The sequence below is a fragment of the Equus asinus genome, chromosome 4 (assembly GCF_041296235.1).
Source record: "Equus asinus isolate D_3611 breed Donkey chromosome 4, EquAss-T2T_v2, whole genome shotgun sequence".
Taxonomy (NCBI): Eukaryota; Metazoa; Chordata; class Mammalia; order Perissodactyla; family Equidae; genus Equus; species Equus asinus.
The window spans coordinates 50,722,227-50,739,541 of NC_091793.1; the positions used below are offsets into that span (position 1 = coordinate 50,722,227).

The 17,315-nt window shown below is 38.8% G+C and overlaps 1 protein-coding gene across 1 annotated transcript in view; it reads right to left on the bottom strand.

Moving 5' to 3' along the window:
* The window catches only part of OTOGL (otogelin like), a 205,822-nt gene extending 188,735 nt beyond the window's left edge, over positions 1–17,087 (bottom strand). The window contains exons 1-2 of the mRNA XM_070507248.1: positions 16,963–17,087; positions 16,160–16,301 (exon numbers count right to left, since the gene is read on the bottom strand). The gene's annotated coding sequence lies outside the window, so the exon portion shown is untranslated. The remainder of the gene's footprint in view (positions 1–16,159; positions 16,302–16,962) is intronic.
* Between the last annotated feature and the right edge of the window lie 228 nt (positions 17,088–17,315).

Consider the following 17,315-nt stretch of genomic DNA (forward strand, 5'->3'; position numbering starts at 1 on the left):
TTTCCAGAAACAGCTTTTTAACAGTAAAAAAATAAAACACCTCTATTTACACTAGCTTTCTATGCCTTTCTCTTTCTAGACTTAATCTGAGGTACAGACGTGGGCTTCAGAGAATCCACACACTTCCCTAAATTAAATAAAATTGTTGTGTGTGGGTGTGTCTTTCTGGAGAAAGGGTCCCTACTCTTCAGTGGTGATTCATGACTCAACCAGGGTGAAGAATGACTGCTTTGTGTGGCCCAAGACCGAAAACCAATCACAATGGATGTCTGTGAACTTAGGACGTACTTTTGAGTTTTCTTTTATCTACCACAAGGCTGCAGGTCTTTTCTCCAGTAATTGTAGTATTTGTTTGCTGCCTTAGAAACAGCAAAAAGCCAAGGACTGTTACATCACTCGCTGCCCAGATGAAAGAATGCAAATAGATGAGTCCTAAATGTTACTGTTTGATCTCCCAGCCTGCCGGGGTATCTCTCTGGAGTTTTCTTTGCAGGGCAATTTGGAAGCTTCTTTTGAACAGCTTCATTTTTTCATTTTTATTGGATAAGAAATTACTCTACATTCTGTTTAGCAAGGAACACATTATTCTGCCATAGCTGCATAGAAAGAGAAGCATTTTCAAAATGAATATCACATAGAGGAGAGATATACTCCTTGAAAGAAGTTTGGCTCAGTAAGATAAACAGAAAAAAATATTCTGGAGAGATTTATAGGGAACAATGACCTTTTGTCATGCAGGATTCTCCACTTGAGAGAGAGCAAACTCCTTTCTACAGTTATTGACATTCATTTTTTAGTTTGCATCAGACGTTACATTAAGAGAGAGACAAAATGTCAGAGCATTGTGGATGCCTCTGAATACCCAGAAGAAAGGCACACATCTCTCTGAGTTTAAATTAGCCCCTTCTAGAGTACCATTAACCCCTTCAGATGAAAGAACCTCCAGATATAGATAGTACACCTGAATATCATACTACATGAGCAGTTCACTCTCTGATACAATCAGAATCACTATGCTATAAATAAAAAGGTGACTGATGTGTAATTTTGATCACATAAGTACTGCCCATGTTCTGCCTTCTTCATGCCTTCAAGAGCAAGCAACACACTCAAACATGATCAACCTGAGTCAAACCAAGCTCCTCTTCGGCTCCAAAAATCTCTAAGGTAAATTTCTGATAAACAGTATCCCTCAATTTGAGTTTCTCCCAACCACCAACAAAGCTAGAATCTTATGTGGGGAACTATACACAACGCTCCAGGACTCCAGGAAGCAGAGGACAAACAATGAAGAATGAAGGAAATGAAGGCTGGTAAGGGAAGGAGAGAAAGAACACTTGTTCAACTAACAGGAGAGAAGGGGTGTGTCTATCGGCAGAGATCACTTTAAACACAGACAAGACAAGCCCTGACCTCTGGCTGTGATTTGAGGTATTCTAGAAAAGCTTTCGCCATTCATCTTCCCTCCAGCCCCACCTCAACGCCAATCCAAATTCCAGTCCACAATCCCTTACTGGAAACCCAAAAGGCCAGCTATAATTTGGAATTCTGAATTTTTTGAACTTCATAAAATTAATAGAGTGCCTTTCCTTATTTTATGTGACATTCCATTGTGGCATCTGAGGTAGCACCCCTTATTAAGTACATTACTATTTCTGCCACAAAAATGTATGAATATTCACCCTAAATGTGAAAACAAAGACTGTAAATAGCCTTATGTCAATTCACGTCTGGTTCATGCCCAATTAGGTCAGGTCAACCTTTGTCACCAAATTATTTTCCCAAGGTGGAAAACTGCTATGTTAATTCATCCTAAGTGGTCTTTCCTAGCTCTCACATCTATGCCTTCCTATAAAAATCTCTACCTGCTTGAGTGGTCCCAAGTTCTCAAGATTTAATTTTAATATTTGAATAAAAATGAGTCAAGTTCCCATCCATCGTGGAGGGGGATCTTCTCATTCTGCCACCCTGTCGTACCTCCAAATCTTCTTGGATTTGTCCTTTCTGCTCAGTTCCCATCTCACTCACATCTGGCTTCTGATGCTGTTTGATTTTCTCTGCTTTATGTGACCCAGCTATAGAACACAGCCCCTCTTCCTTTGAGTGTCCAATGCAACCAAAGCAAACTAGGGGTGGAGAGGAGACGGATACAGGAGATGTCAAAGCTGTAGATTGAATGAGACTTGGCTTTACTAGGCTGTCGGAAATGAGGGAGAAACATTGCATTCCTGGCTTGAGTGAATGCTTAAGGAATAGTACTTCCTGCCAATATGGATTCAAAGAATTTTTACGGAAAATATCCTACATTTTATATCAGAATATTACTGACAATATAAAAATAATGAGAAGGGGTTACCTCTTGACACAACAGAAAATGAATGAGAATTTTTCATTTAAGAACCCTCATCCATTCCTACCACTTGGAACTTTAACTGCTTGTCTCTTCACAGGACTCTAGACTCTGGCCATGAGGCCGGGGCACCTCTCTCTCCATCTGTGCTGCTCAATACAGTAACCACTAGCCATATGTGGCCACTGAGCTCCTGAAATTTGGCTAGGCCAAACTGGGATATGCTTTCAATGTAAACATACTACTAAAATTAATTTCACTCGTTTCTTTTTAATTTTTTAATATAGCCACTAGAAAATTTTAAATTATATATATGACTCAGATTATGTTTTTATTGGACAGTGCTTGCTGATCTGTCTTTCTCATATCTTCCTCCCTCTCAAGAGTCTCTCTCTCCCTCCCTCTTGGTCTTCTTTCAGAAACTCAGGAGTTCTCCCACTCAGTATACTAAGCAAGAATACAGACCCCTCCTGATCTCAGACAATCCTATCTTGGCCAAGCCCACATGGGACAAAGGGAGGAGAGAGGGAGGAGGGAATGGGAGAATGGTTTACCATTTCATTTTCGAGTGGCTACTAGGGTACTTTGTTAAATATCGTCTGTCTTATCCAAAGACAAACTCTGCTGCTGACCTTAAAATATAAAAATATTTTTTCTACTATAAACATATAGGGAAAAACATATTTCTCAATCACTAACTTTGAAGACTTTAGGTAGAATATGATCATCCTGAAATTCTTGACTTTACGTCCCTTTGTTGAACTGACACGAAAAATATTGAATGGTGGCTGATTCTTTATTTAAGTCTTAAAGATTCCAGGAACATGACTGGGAAGGAAAGAAAAAAGAGATGAACGCCCTTTAGGGAGATTTCATCTGGGGCATGGCAAGACCTGATGAAACAAACCTGCCTGCCATTAGAGAATGCCTCTTTACTGACTCGGTGAATATTGAGCACCTCCTAGGGTTGAGCAGTGTGGGGGCTGAGCAATAGACGCTCAGACTACTCAAGCTCTCTGGAGGCAGTATTCTTCTCCTCTGGATACCAAGTGCCAATAAATAAGCGCCTATATTTCCATACCTGAGCATTGTCACCTTCTGATGATAGATCTTGATGGTTAAAAAATGAATCATTGGGGTCAGCCCATTGGCTCAGCGGTTAAGTTCGAACGTTCCACTTCGGTGGCCCAGGGTTTGCCGGTTCGGATGCTGGGTGCAGACCTACGCACCGCTTGTCAAGCCATGCTGTGGTAGGCATCACACATTAAATAGAGGAAGATGGGCATGGATGTTAGCTCAGGACCAGTCTTCCTCAGCAAAAAGAGGAGGATTGGCAGCAGATGTCAACTCAGGGCTAATCTTCCTTAAAAAAAAAAGTCATTAATATTCATTTTTCCATTAGAGGAAAAAAACAAAGATAAGATACTATAGATGTTAAAATTCCACAAATTAGGCTAAAAGACACGGAAAGAAGAAAGATCATTCCACGGCTTACTTTTACTTTTATACTAATAAAAAATATCTTGTTTTTTTTCCCTTGAGATCACCAACCTACCTTATCAATCTAAGAACTAAGGAAATGTGACAGAGTAGAATTACCCACTCCTTCCTTTAAAAAGAAGAAGAATAAAAAGATAATCAAGTTCTAATAAACATCTGCAAGAGCTATAGAAATATCACTTGTTCTTTACGACGCTTGGAGAGCAAGTTACTTTTTATTAACAATTATCAGGATTTAATTTAATCTTTGTACACCATTTTCCTGAAGTTAAATTTAGTAAGTTAAGGTAAACTTAAAGAAGTTATTCCAAATATGTTAATTTATTTCACAAACGTGAAGAAAAATCACCTAATTACTAAAATCACTGAAATCCTTGTATACTCCTAGAGATGCCAGTTCTTGTCTCTTAATTAGTTGGAATTTCACATTATTTAGATATTTTAAAAGCTCACAATTCACATTTAATAAATAGTACAGATAATAGCTGACACCATCTATTTACTATGAAGTAGGCCCCATTCCAAGCACACTACATATGCTGACTTATTCAATCCTCATGACAACATGAAGAGGTAAATGTTATTATTATCCACATTCTACCAATGAGGAAACTGAAGCACAGAGAGATTAAAGAACTTGCTCGAGGTCACCAGGCCATTAGTGGCAGAGCCTGGGTGACCCCAACCTAGTTAGTCTGACTCCGGAGGCCTCACTTTTTAACATTGTGCTCTACTTCGTAACAAAATAATAACAGCAAATGACACCTGATGTGGTTATTTGTTTAATTAATGATGGTAAGACCATCTGAAGACTTACATCTTCTGACAAAACTGAGCACAAATAGTTAATAAAGCAGACATCAAAATCAATCTGCCTCAAAACTAAACTCCAGGTACAGTCATTTAAAATGATCCATATAAACCAGTAATTTACCTCTGAACATAGTAAGCAGTTGCATTGACCCTAAAGCTAAAGTAAAGAGAATTATTGGTAAAGCTGAAAAACAAGTCAAAAAATGTGATACAGTTGCTGCACAGAGACCAGTCTGTGGTAGTCTGAAGTCACATGAGAAATGATGCAGACCGAAAATGCCAGTAATGGAGGAATGAAGAAAAGGAGACAGGGGAGGTAGATGGAACTTGAGTGGATGGGACTTGCTTGCTGATTGGATGTAATGAGAGAAGGATGCAGTAGTTGAGCTTGTTGCTCAGGGACCAGGCTTGAATGATGGTAAGAGAATGATGATGCCTGCCATTCATTAGCACAGGAGACAGGGAAGGAAAGGCAGGTTTGAGCGGATAGGAAATGAATTCAGTTTAGGAAATGTTTGGCTTACAGTGTGAGTGGAACACCAGATGAAATGTCCTGGAAATGGCTGGAAAGATGGGTCTGAGCTCAGGAGAGAGATCTAAGTTGGAGACAGAGTAGCTGTAGGCACACTACCCCTAGGCATAGTGTTTCTCAAGGCAGCCTTCCTAAGGTGATTTTGTTTAAATTCTTCTAATCTTCACTAAGTGTCTACTATACCTATGGCACTGTGATAGGTCCTGTAGGAACTCAAGACAGCCTTGCAGTATATAAATATATATATATATATATACAGATTTTTTTAAGATTTTATTTTTCCTTTTTCTCCCCAAAGCCCCCACGCACATAGCTGTATATTTTCCTTAGTTGTGGGTCCTTCTAGTTGTGACATGTGGGACACCGCCTCAACGTGGCCTGATGAGTGGTGCCACGTCCGCGCCCAGGATCCAAACCGGCGAAACCCTGGGCCACTGAAGTGGAGCACACGAACTTAACCACTCGGCCAGGGGGCCGGCCTCCTTTTAAGTATATTTTAATTTTAGACTCACTCAAAGAATTGTATTGGAACAGAGAGAGAAAACAAACTCAAAATCAAAGCAGAATATGACAAGAATTATAAAAGAAACACAAAACCTTCTAGTGGATCAAATAAAGCACATTATTGGGGAGGATATGAGGGATATTTAAGGAGGGAAGTGGCATTTGACCAAGGCAAGATAAAAAAAGACAAGACAGATGAAGCTGTGGCATGGAGATAGAAGGAACCACTGCGAAAGTCAAGGCTTAGCTGCAGGGGACAGAATCCATATTGGCTTCTTTAAACAGAAAGGGATTGCTATAATTCCCAGGTATTAAAAGGTTTACAGAGTAAATGGGAGATCTGGGCAAAGTCCAAGAAAAATTCCCAAGTTCCCACTGCGGAAATGGGCTTCCAAGACCACTGCTTCACCTGCCACAATCAGAGCTGTCACTTCCAAGGCCAGCTCCAATGCCACCCACCTCCACAGCTATCTGCACCAGCAAGCAGATGCTTCTTCCTCTTCCTCTCTTCCCTGCATAATTCAGGTCCAAATTCCAGTCCCACGTGAGTACATCTGACCAACTAGACCTAAATCATATCTGGCACCCTCGCTATAAAGAAGTCTGGGTGACGGGGTTTTTAGCTTTCCAGTCTCTTCAGGACAAAAGGACACACTGAAAGGAAACTGGTAAAGATAATGGATAAGACCATTTATGTCTCTGCCACACTGGACATGTTCAGAGACTTGTGATCAGGCTAGGGAACAACATCCATCCACCAAGTCATTTATTCATTCACCCAGAAAACATTTCAGTGTTAACCATGTGCCAGTAATTGATATTAGTTTTACGTTTCTATTTTCACTCCAGCTTCTAGTCCCTGAGAACACATCAATCCACTGTTCAACTGCAGTCTGTTATTGTACTCTTGTCATTTTCTACTCTAAAAAAAAGACTATATTTTCTTGACATTTTCTTTTATTACTTAAAAATGCTAATTTAGCTGTCGGCTTTCCATGTTGGAATCGTTTGATTACTAAAGTAGTTGATATTCTTATCTTGCATCTGGTAGCAAAAGCTCTCATAGCCAGAGTTTGAAATATAGGAGATGATAAAAATCCCTCACCTTTGCCATTCCTGCTCATCTGGAGAACATATGTTCTCACCTCCATTTAATAATCATCATTATTTAATAACAGTAATAATGAGGAGGAAGGAGATGAGAAGAATGATAACCCTAACGACTATGTACTGCTTGCCATGAGCCAAGCACTGTGCCAAACACTCAACTTAGATTATTTCATTTAATTATTTTTTTGAGGTAACATTGGTTTACAACATCATGTAAATTTTAGATATACGTCATTATATTTCAATTTCTGTGAAGACTACATCATGTTCACCACCCAAAGTCTAATTGCCATCCATCACCATACACGTGTGCTCTTTTACCCCTTTCACCCTCGCCCTTTCCCTCTGGTAACCATCAATCTATTGTCTGTGTCTATGTGTTCATGTGTTGTTGTTTTTATCTTTCACATATGATCAAAATCATATGGTATTTGGCTTTGTCCGTCCGACTTATTTCACTTAGCAGAATGCCCTCAAGGTCAATCCAAGTTGTCACAAGTAGAAAGATTTCATCTTTTTTATGGCTGAGTAGTATTCCATTGTGTACATATACCACATCTTCTTTATCCATTCATCCACTGATGGGTGCTTAGGTTTTTTCCAAGTCTTGGCTATTGTGAATAATACTGTGTTGAACATAGAGGTGCATATGTCTTTTCAAATTAGTGTTTCCATGTGCTTTGGATAAATACCCAGAAGTATCATTTAATTCTTATAACAACTTTATTAGAGAGGGTCCACAATGATCACTCTTTTACAGATGAGGAAGCTAAGAATACAAAAGAATAAGTAAATAATCCTATCAACCAATGGATAGTTTTAACCAAGTGTAATTAGACTTGTAAGCCGTTCTTTCTAACATAAATAAAGGAGCCCTTGCCCAAAGGCAAGATTCAGTGAGAATCCCTGTACCCTATAAGGAATTCAGACATTTTGATTCACAGTAAGCCATTCCACATCTGTATAATTGAGTGTGTGGTTTTCTAGAAAAGTGGTATCTAACTTGACTCTACCCTCTTTGAGAAGGAAATTCTAACCCTAAATTTTTTTAAGCCATAGTACTCCATTGTACTAACATCAGAACATGTGGGACTCTTTATTTTTCCATTGGGCCTATTTTAGTCTCTCTATCTAAAAGATTGGAAGACACCAAAATGATACTTCTTCCCAAAGAACAGAAATACAGACTAGAACTCCATTTTTTATCAATGTAAACCAGGTCTGATTCCAGACTCTGAATTTTAATGGCAACGTCTCTGGTCATCACAGCAACACCCCCAGAAAATAAGTTATGTTCCTCAGGCCTGGATTCCAGTGATTATCCTGGCATGAGATCATGACGTTAACAAACTTGGAAACATGAGACAAGAGTGCCCAGCACAGAATCCCAGCTTGCTGTTAAGTTGTGATGTGGCTTTAAATAAGCCATTTAACTTCTTCCCCACTTGCTTCCTCATCTGTAAAATCAGGATTAAAAATAAATTCTCGGAATTTGGTCAACATTAATTAGTGTTTTGAAAGCATGTTAAAGTCTGAGCACTGAGTAGAATGATGTTAAAACATCCAAATCAGTGTCCTGATGTGGCCTGCATCAAATATCTAACTTGGCAAGAGACTTTGGTCAATTCCATTTCTCACAAGTTCATCAAAGTACTGTCTAGCCAGGTTAAAGTGATCCATTTGAAACACCACAACAATGTCTTTCATTATGTAAACACAAAAATAAGTATTCACAATTGAATATGCCAGAAGCATATAGAACTAGACGGTAATTGAATTTTCAGTAAAATATCAATTTTACTGTCTAGAAATTCCTTCATAACATGAAATTACAGTAAATTGGACAGCTACAATTGACTTAACAGTATACAATTGGAGTGATTAAACATTTCCTGTCGATTATATTTTAAATAATTCTGTCTTGTTGCCCTAAGGGAAAATAACCCTTTTGCATTAATAAGATGTCATTTCTGAAACTGACCAAAATTGTGCATTTTTTTCCAGTGAGTGGGAGCACTAATCCAGCCAACAAATACTTAAATTAGCCAAGCAATATTCCCAGTATTGGGAGTGTGATAATTAACAAAACATATGAAAATCCCTATCCTTGTGAAGCTTACATTCTAGTAGAATGGGAAGAGAGACAAAAAAGTACGAGATAAACATAAATAAATCAAATACATAGTATGTCAGACACTGATAAATGCTGTTGAAAAAATAGAACAGGAGAAAAATTACAGGAAACAATGAGATATCTGGAAGGGTTAGAGTAGGGTGAAGATAGCAATTGTAAACAAGGTGGTCAGAAAAGGCCTTCCTGGTTGGGGACATTTGAACAAAGACCGTAGCTTTGTTTGTTTGTGGCTGTCTGGAGAAAATACATTCCAGGTAGAGGGGAAAGCAAGTCCAAAAGCCTGAGGCATTCCTGGATGTTTGAAAACAAGCAAAGAAGCTAGGATGGAAGGAGCCGAGAGATCTAGGAACGAAGCGGTAAAAGAGGTCAAAAATATATCATGCAGTTACCACGTGAGGTCAAAAAGGTATCACATTATACTGTACGTGGAGAATAAATTGTGTGAGGTGACAGGGAGACCTGGTGGGAGGCCACTATACTAATCCAGGGGAAGGGGATGCTGGCTGGGACCAGAATAATGGTGATAAAGGGGATTGGACTCTCAATATGTTTTAGATGTAAAGTTAAAAGGATTTACCAAGCAATTTACGTAGGAGGTGAAAGAAAGAGAAAAGAAGGATGCTGTTAAGATTTTTAGACTGAGTATCCAAGATAGAATTGCCATCAAGAGAGATGGGAAAGACTTCAAGAAGGGCATGTTTCGGGAGAAGCAGGAGTTTCTTTTCAGGAAGGTTTAATTTGAAAACATTACTAAACATCCAAACTGAGACATAGAGTAGACACCGGATATACAAGATTTGAATTCAAGGGAGAAGACCAGGCTAAAGAAACAAATTCTAGCCTCATCAAAATATATAGAGAGAATGTTTAAAGTTATGAGGCTCTATGAGATTGCATGAGAGTGAGAAGAGCAAAAAAGTGATCAAATAATTCAGAACTATTGTTTTGCCAAAAGTAAATATTTAACAGGGTCGGCCCTGTGGCCTCGGTATTGAGTTCCACATGCTCCACTCCTGTGGCCTGGGTTTGGTTCCAGGGCATGGACCCATACCACTCCTCGGTGGCCATGCTGGGATGGCGGCTCACATACAAAATACAGGAAGATTGGCACAGGTGTTAGCGCAGGGTGAATCTTTCTTGGCAAAAAAAAAAAAAAAAAAAAACCAATATCCATATCTTCAGAAAAGTTTCAGATATCATTCAGCCTTCAAATCATTTGAGTAGACCAGGAAATCTCAAACCTGACACTGAATTAAGGTGATACTGGATTGCCAGTGCCCCCAGGAACTCGGTAGAAACCATCAGACTCCTTTATAGAGAAATGTAATATATATATGTAGGCCACAAATTATTTCTACAATCAGTTTTCAAATGTAATGTCTGATGCACAGTCAAAGATAACCAGGCACACAAGGAGATATGGCAGAAACAGCAGACAACAGAAAGAACCACAGAGCCTCCAGATATTAAAATTTCCAAAATTAGATTTTAAGACAACCATGCTTACTTTATTCATGGAAAGCAGACAACTGGAAACTATTTAAAAAATCATAGCAAATTTGAAAAGAGCGAAAAATATAATTACCAAAATTCAGAAATCATGAAGGATTTAAGAGCAAATTATATCTGGCTGAAGAGAGAACTAGGAAACTGGAAAAGATCAGAAAGAAATACCCAGGAAAAAAAAAAATCAAAGCCTATGCTAAGAGGACTCGAGCACACCCTGAAGTCTAGCACACATATTGGATTTCCAAAAACAAGGGGACAGAGCAATATCTGAAGAGATGATAGCTAATAATTTTCCAAAACTAATGAAATATATCAATTCAAAGAATGAAGAAGATCAATAAGTTCTAAGCAAAACGAGCAAAAAATAAAGAGAATATTTTCATTGACTAAACCCTGGAGAGCTTCAATATTTAGAAGTTAGGGACATCAACAGATAAATAGATACAGGGGAGATGTTTGATATATACAATGGAATATTATTCAGCCATGAGAAAGAAGGAAATCCTGGAGGGACCTTGAGGGCATTATGCTTAATGAGATAAGCCAGACAGAGAGCAGGATATCTCATATGACATCGCTTGTATGCGGAATCTAAAAAAGTTGCACTCATGGAAACGGAGTGTAGAATGGTGGTTACCAGAGGCTGAGGAGTGGGGGAATTGGGGAGATGTTAAAGTCCATAGGAAAATGAGAACACGTCAGTTGAGAGAAAGATAGCAGCTTTCTAAAGAAGGTAGCATTTGAGATGGACATCGAAGGATGGATAGGATTTCAGTAAATTGAGATAAATTACTTATCTGGATTTTATTTGGAGCATAATATGAAACCATTGAACGTTTTAGAACAGGAAGATTAACCTGATGTGGTACTAAAACAAGTTGAGAGGAAAAGAAACCAAAGGTTGGAGGACTTCTTTCAGCGGCCTATAGCAATAGTCCAGGTGAGTAACGAAAGAAATAGGATGGTAGCATTGAGAATGGAAGGGAAGGAAAGAATGGAAACCTGATTGTATCAGTCAGCTATTGCTGCCATAATGCTATTTAACAAACCACACTGGAATTCTGTGACTCTAAAGCACAATATTTTTTCTCGATCACACATCTGTGCACTGTCTAGGGGTTGGCTGATCTAGTCTGGGCTGGACTAGCCTTAGGTCTAAGCGGTAAGTTGGGTCCATGGCTGCTCCATGTGCCTCTCGTCCTCCTTGGACTGGTGGGATATGAAGAAATGAGAGAAATGCAAAATATTTTTCCTTGGGTAACAACAAATAAAGAAAAGGAAAAAAATGATAAACCAGTTGAAAAGTTGTTGAACTAGGCTGTGGAGATACGAAGGACAGGTGATCACAGATTCTGTGAAGCTACGTTAAACTTTAAGTAAATTCCATGTGTAAGTATCTCTAATAAGTATCTCAAAATGAAGAATTTAAAAATTCAGGAGAGACGTAATGATATTTCATTGATTTAGAAGACACTCTTTCATTCACATACTCAGTAAACATTGATTAAACACTTCCTATATATTAGGCGTTAACATAAGCACTTACACCAAAATAAGGAAGATATTGAGCCTTTTTTGAGGAGTCCACAGTCCAGAAGAAAAGGCAGACTTGCAAATAAATAATTACAATGTAATCGACAATACAGACAAGTAGAAAACACTGCTGTAACACAGAAGATAAAGAATAATTAAGTTTGATTTGGGGTGGCGGGATAGGAGGTACATGGAATTCTTGAAAGACTGCTCTGTGTGATGGAAGTATGTGTGTAGAGTGATTGAAGTCGAGCTGAAGAGCAAAGACATTCCTAGAAGAGGAATCATCAGGAGAAAAGTGAAAAAAAAGAAAAAAAAATGAAAGAGAGTTTATGTTCCAAAATCAATACTGGGGGCTCGGAGAGGACTGGTGATAAAGTTGGTAAGGTAGGAAAGATCCAGCTTGTAGAGGTCAGAGCAGCTAATATTTGACCTTTATCTGGGAAATAATGAAGAAGCAATAATGGATTTTAAGCATGGGGATTGATATCTATGTTATGCCCAAGTTGAACTTATCTAGAGAGTCATCCTTGATTCTCTTTTCTCACTCAGCCTCACTGCCATCCAATCAATCACCACATCCGAAAGATTTTAATTCCTATGGGTTTCTTAAGTCTGCATCCTCCTCTCCATCTCTATAGCTACCAAACAGTTCAGATTCTTTCTACGCTATTTTTATAAATAGCCCTTCAGTTGCTGTATTAATAATCTATTGCTGCATAATAAATTATCCCAAAACTTATAAGTTTAAAACAACAATAAACAGAATTTCTTTAGTTCAGGAAACATCAAAGTATTTTTGTTGTTGTTGCCATTGCTTAAGATTACCCCTGGGTTCAGAATGCCCTTTTCCTCTAGCATCCATGCTCAGCCCTACCTTCATCTTCCTCCCTAAATTATATTCTACTCATCTTTCAAGACTCATTTCAAGAGTTATTTTGCCCAGGAAGTCTATGTTGAGTCTCTCCTCCAACTCCTGATCCAGATTCTTATCCTTTTCTTAGTGCTTCCTTAATACTGTGCATATACTTTTATCATTTAACATATGACATTCTATAATAATTGTCCAATTATACAACTGTCTCCTCTGCCAAACAGGGAAAATTTTGAGGCTTTAAGCCTTGTTACATTCTTACAAGTATTCATAGAACAAAGTATCTGAAAAACAGTAGACACTCAATAAATGTTTGTTGAATGAATCACTGACTAGATTTGCATGTTGGAAAGATTATTTTGATAGAGATAAAAATATATGTGCGCTAGAAGCTGGAGAAAACGGGGTCAGGGAAACCAGTTAAGAGGTCATCTAGATACTTCGGCTGAAAGATAAGTAAGTCAGTGATGAAAAAGTAATAAGGACAGATTTAAGGATAGATTTAAGGGATGTTTATGAAGTGGAATCAAAGAACTAGGTGACAAATTGTGGAGGAGGAGGGGATGAAAGTCTCAGTGGAAAGACGATGGTTGATCAGTAGAAGAAAGCCCACCAAGAAGAAGATAGATTGAGAAGAAATATCCAAAGAAATTAGTACAGCTCCTGGGATAGAGTAAGTGCTCAACAATTGTTTGCTGGTTTTCCCTTTCTTTTTTAATTATCAATGTGCAGTGGGGGTGGGGGAGGGAGAAGGGAGAGAAGGAGGAGAAAAGGGAAGAAGAGGTTCAGGTGAAAGACAGAAGAAGAAATGAAGAAAGGAAACCTTTTTTATTAAGCAAATTTTAAATACAAAAGCAAGATCCTAGTGATAAACATTGGATTAGGGTAGTTTTCCTTAAAACTACAAGAAAAAGAAGTAAATAAAACCTAATTTTGGCAATTTAAATGAGTTTAGTCACTTTACTTGTATTTTAAACTCAAAGATCAGAATAAAGGAACTGAATTAAAGAGTCAAGTAAAATGCACTTTGTTATAATTGCAACATGAGGGAGGCGAAAAGAAAGGGAAAGTAACTATTCATCTTGCCCTTTCTGACTCATTTCCCTCTTGAAAATGAGAAAAAACATTCATCAATCCTAACATTATCTTCAAAATCACCCCCATAATGTTCAATTTGCTTCACATGCAGGTGAGAGAAGCAGGGCAGGAAGCCTTCATTCGTTTGGAATACAAACCTGGTCCTGAAAATCGTGGTGGCTGACATGATCAGCAGACAATCTTCACGTTTCAGAGAAGACAGGATGAACATCTAACTTGTATGTGACACCTCTTGAGCATCTGGGCAGATTTTCAACAAATCCAGGGCAAGGTTGAGAGATGTAGAATCATGATTGATATTTTGACATCCTTATTGATACTCCCGCAAAAGTTGGAAGAGAAGGCAACGTAAAGCCACTGACTAAATCATTTAGCTCCTCTGGCAAAGGGTACGAAGTGGTGGAGATGAATCTTGCCTGCGTGGATTACATTTTGTTTCTCATTCTGTTTCCCCTCCAGAGGATAAAAATTGTCCGGGACACCGGGAAAGTAAACAAGAGGGCTATTCTGGAATATGATAACTGGCATTCACATAGGTACCCTCTACATGTATTTCTGTTTTCTTTAAATTTATGTGAGACCTCATTCAAGAAGAGCAGCCTACAAGAATACACCAGATATACGAATTAAAAACAGATATCTGAGGAGTCACCTGGTGGCATGGTTGTTAGCTCACACACTCCACTTTGGGAGCCCTGGGATTGCAGGCCTGGATCCCTGGCACGGATCTACACACTGCTCATCAAGCCATGCTGTGGCGGCATCCCATATACAAAGTAGAGGAAGACTGGCACAGATGTTAGCTCAGGGACCACCTTCCTCAAGCAAAAAAAGAAAGATTGGCAACAGATGTTAGCTCAGGGCCAAAATTCCAGACCAGAAAAAAAAAGAAAGAAATTGGAAAATATAAGAAAAATTACAAATAAAATTTAAATGGTGACATAGAATACAATATGCATACTGTTCAACATGACTTATACAGGTGTAGAGCCACACAAAAATATAGACAGTGAGAGAGAATATAAGTTAGCAGTTCTCAAACTTTAATGTAGATCAGAATCATCAGAATCTTTTTGGTCCACCTCCAGAGTTTCTGATTCAGCAGGTCTGTGATGGGACCTGAGAATTTGCATTTCAAAGAAGTTTTCAGGCAATACTGAGAAACTGGGGCAGTTAATGATGAAGGAGATGAAATGTTTATTGAAATTATATGTTCCTTCAAGTCTTATTCTTCCTATTTAAGCAATGCAACATATTAAAAGGGTTTTGGAACCAGGCTGAAATAGTTTCGAGTTCCAGTTCCACAGTTATCTGCTGTGAAACTTTGGGAAAGTTACTAAACTTGTCTAATGAACAGTATCTTCATCTGTAAAACATGCAAAATAATGCCATCTCCCTCACATGGTCATGATGAGGATTAAATCAAATAATGTATGGAAATCACTTCATTTCATGCATGGCACATAACAAAGCTAAATAAATGCCAGCTGTTATTATCATTAGTATTACAAGAGAAAATATTCTGCATGGTACCTAACACACAGTAAATGTGCAGTGGATGCCAGTTTCCCTGTCCTGGTTCATCCCATATTAAATGAAATAAAACATGAAGCTGATTCTCACTGACACCATTCCCTGGAAATGAAACAGTTGGTCAATATCATCCTCTAAAATAAAATTACTTAGTACATGCTGTGTGCAAAGGCCTTTTTTGAGTGCTAGGATACAGAGATAAGGTTCTGGTCTTTAAGGTCTTTTCATCTTCTTAAGGAAAAAGGATATATAGAAATGGTGTTAACTGTTGGGTACTACACACCAAATTAGTGGCTGAGGAAAAAAATGTCTTAAGGAGGAACAGCGGCCACTTTGACCTGGGGTATGTAGGAACAACTCACAGAGGAGGCAGATAGTGGGAATTTGTGATTTGGGGGCTCTCCAGCATCTCACCTTCCTTTTCCTAACAATATTCCATTCTCCCTTTTGGGAAACCCCCACTGTGCATGTTGTTGGTTGGAGCTACTCATCTCCACAAACAATGGAAGCAGATCCCTTTTACAAACTGGACGAAATAAATGGACATATAACTTAGTCTGGACCATGTGGATGCTCTGTCAGGTCTTGAATTCTGAGGGGGATGCAAGGATAAAGCATAGGTGGAGGTCAAGGTCATAGCAGCGGTAGTAGCAGTGACAGAGTCCTTACCAGGCTCCTCTTGCGGTGAGATGCTTGCTGTGTCTCTTGCTTCTTGATCTTCCCAGTTTCCTTGGTTTGAGCCATCTCAATTCTTATCTTCCAGCTTCCTGTGGATTCTGTGAATTCATCTAGAAAATTTCAACTGCCCACCCTGTTTTGGTGGGGAGGGCAGGAGAGGGTTTAAGTTAGCCAGTGTTCAATTTCATTGTTTTGAACCGAGAACTAACCGATAGCAGATAAAACATGCATGAATTTTAAAGGAAAGGTAGAATTCATGAAAGCAGAGAAGAAAGATTATGGCATGATAGACAGGGAAAATAGCAGAGATGTAGGAATGAGCTGGGGAACAATTATTAGATTCATCTGGTTAAAGCAATAGGTTCATATAAAGGAATTCATGGAAGAACTACCCTCCAGCAGATCAGCCTAGGAAATCCTTAGCTTCTCTCTTTAGACTCTTCCTAAGCCCATTCCACACAACTTTACTCCTCAGGCAAAAATCACAACAGAAACCATAGAACTCAGCTTGGCCACTCTCCCCTCATCCTCACATCATCTCTAGCAGTGTAAGAAACAAAATTTTCTCACTCTAGTCCATTGACTGGCTATTTCCTTTGATCACCAGCCATAACATCTACCCTCATGTGTCCCAGACTGCCCTGTTCTTTCTGCTTTAAAGCCCCTAATATTCCTCAACACATTTCTGCATTGGCTCCATTTCAACCTCCAACCCTTCCAATTGTGTTTGACTGCACGGCCCTGACCTCTAGCCCATGCAATCCAACTCCAAACTTCAAACTAAATTGGCTTACCTCAGCATCTCCATCCAAGACAACCACTGATGCGTTTTCTCTGCATCTTCACTGGAAGCATTTGTCTGGTTTTAAGAGAAATATATCATCAGAACAGATGCATTCGCAACTGGCTTGAATCCAGCCACTTCCAAGCACACAGCATGATGGAGTGACTTATTCAAGAAAAAAGCATTTTGGGGAAAAAATCTGGCAGTAGCTTAGTAACGGTTGGAATGAGGAAAAAACTGAATACAAAGAGGCCAGTTAAGAAGAACAAGCATGACATAGGACTTGGACAAGGGTGATAACAGTGGGATTTGGAAGGAAAAAAGGAGATAGAATATTACAAAGGAAAAATAGACAAGACTTAG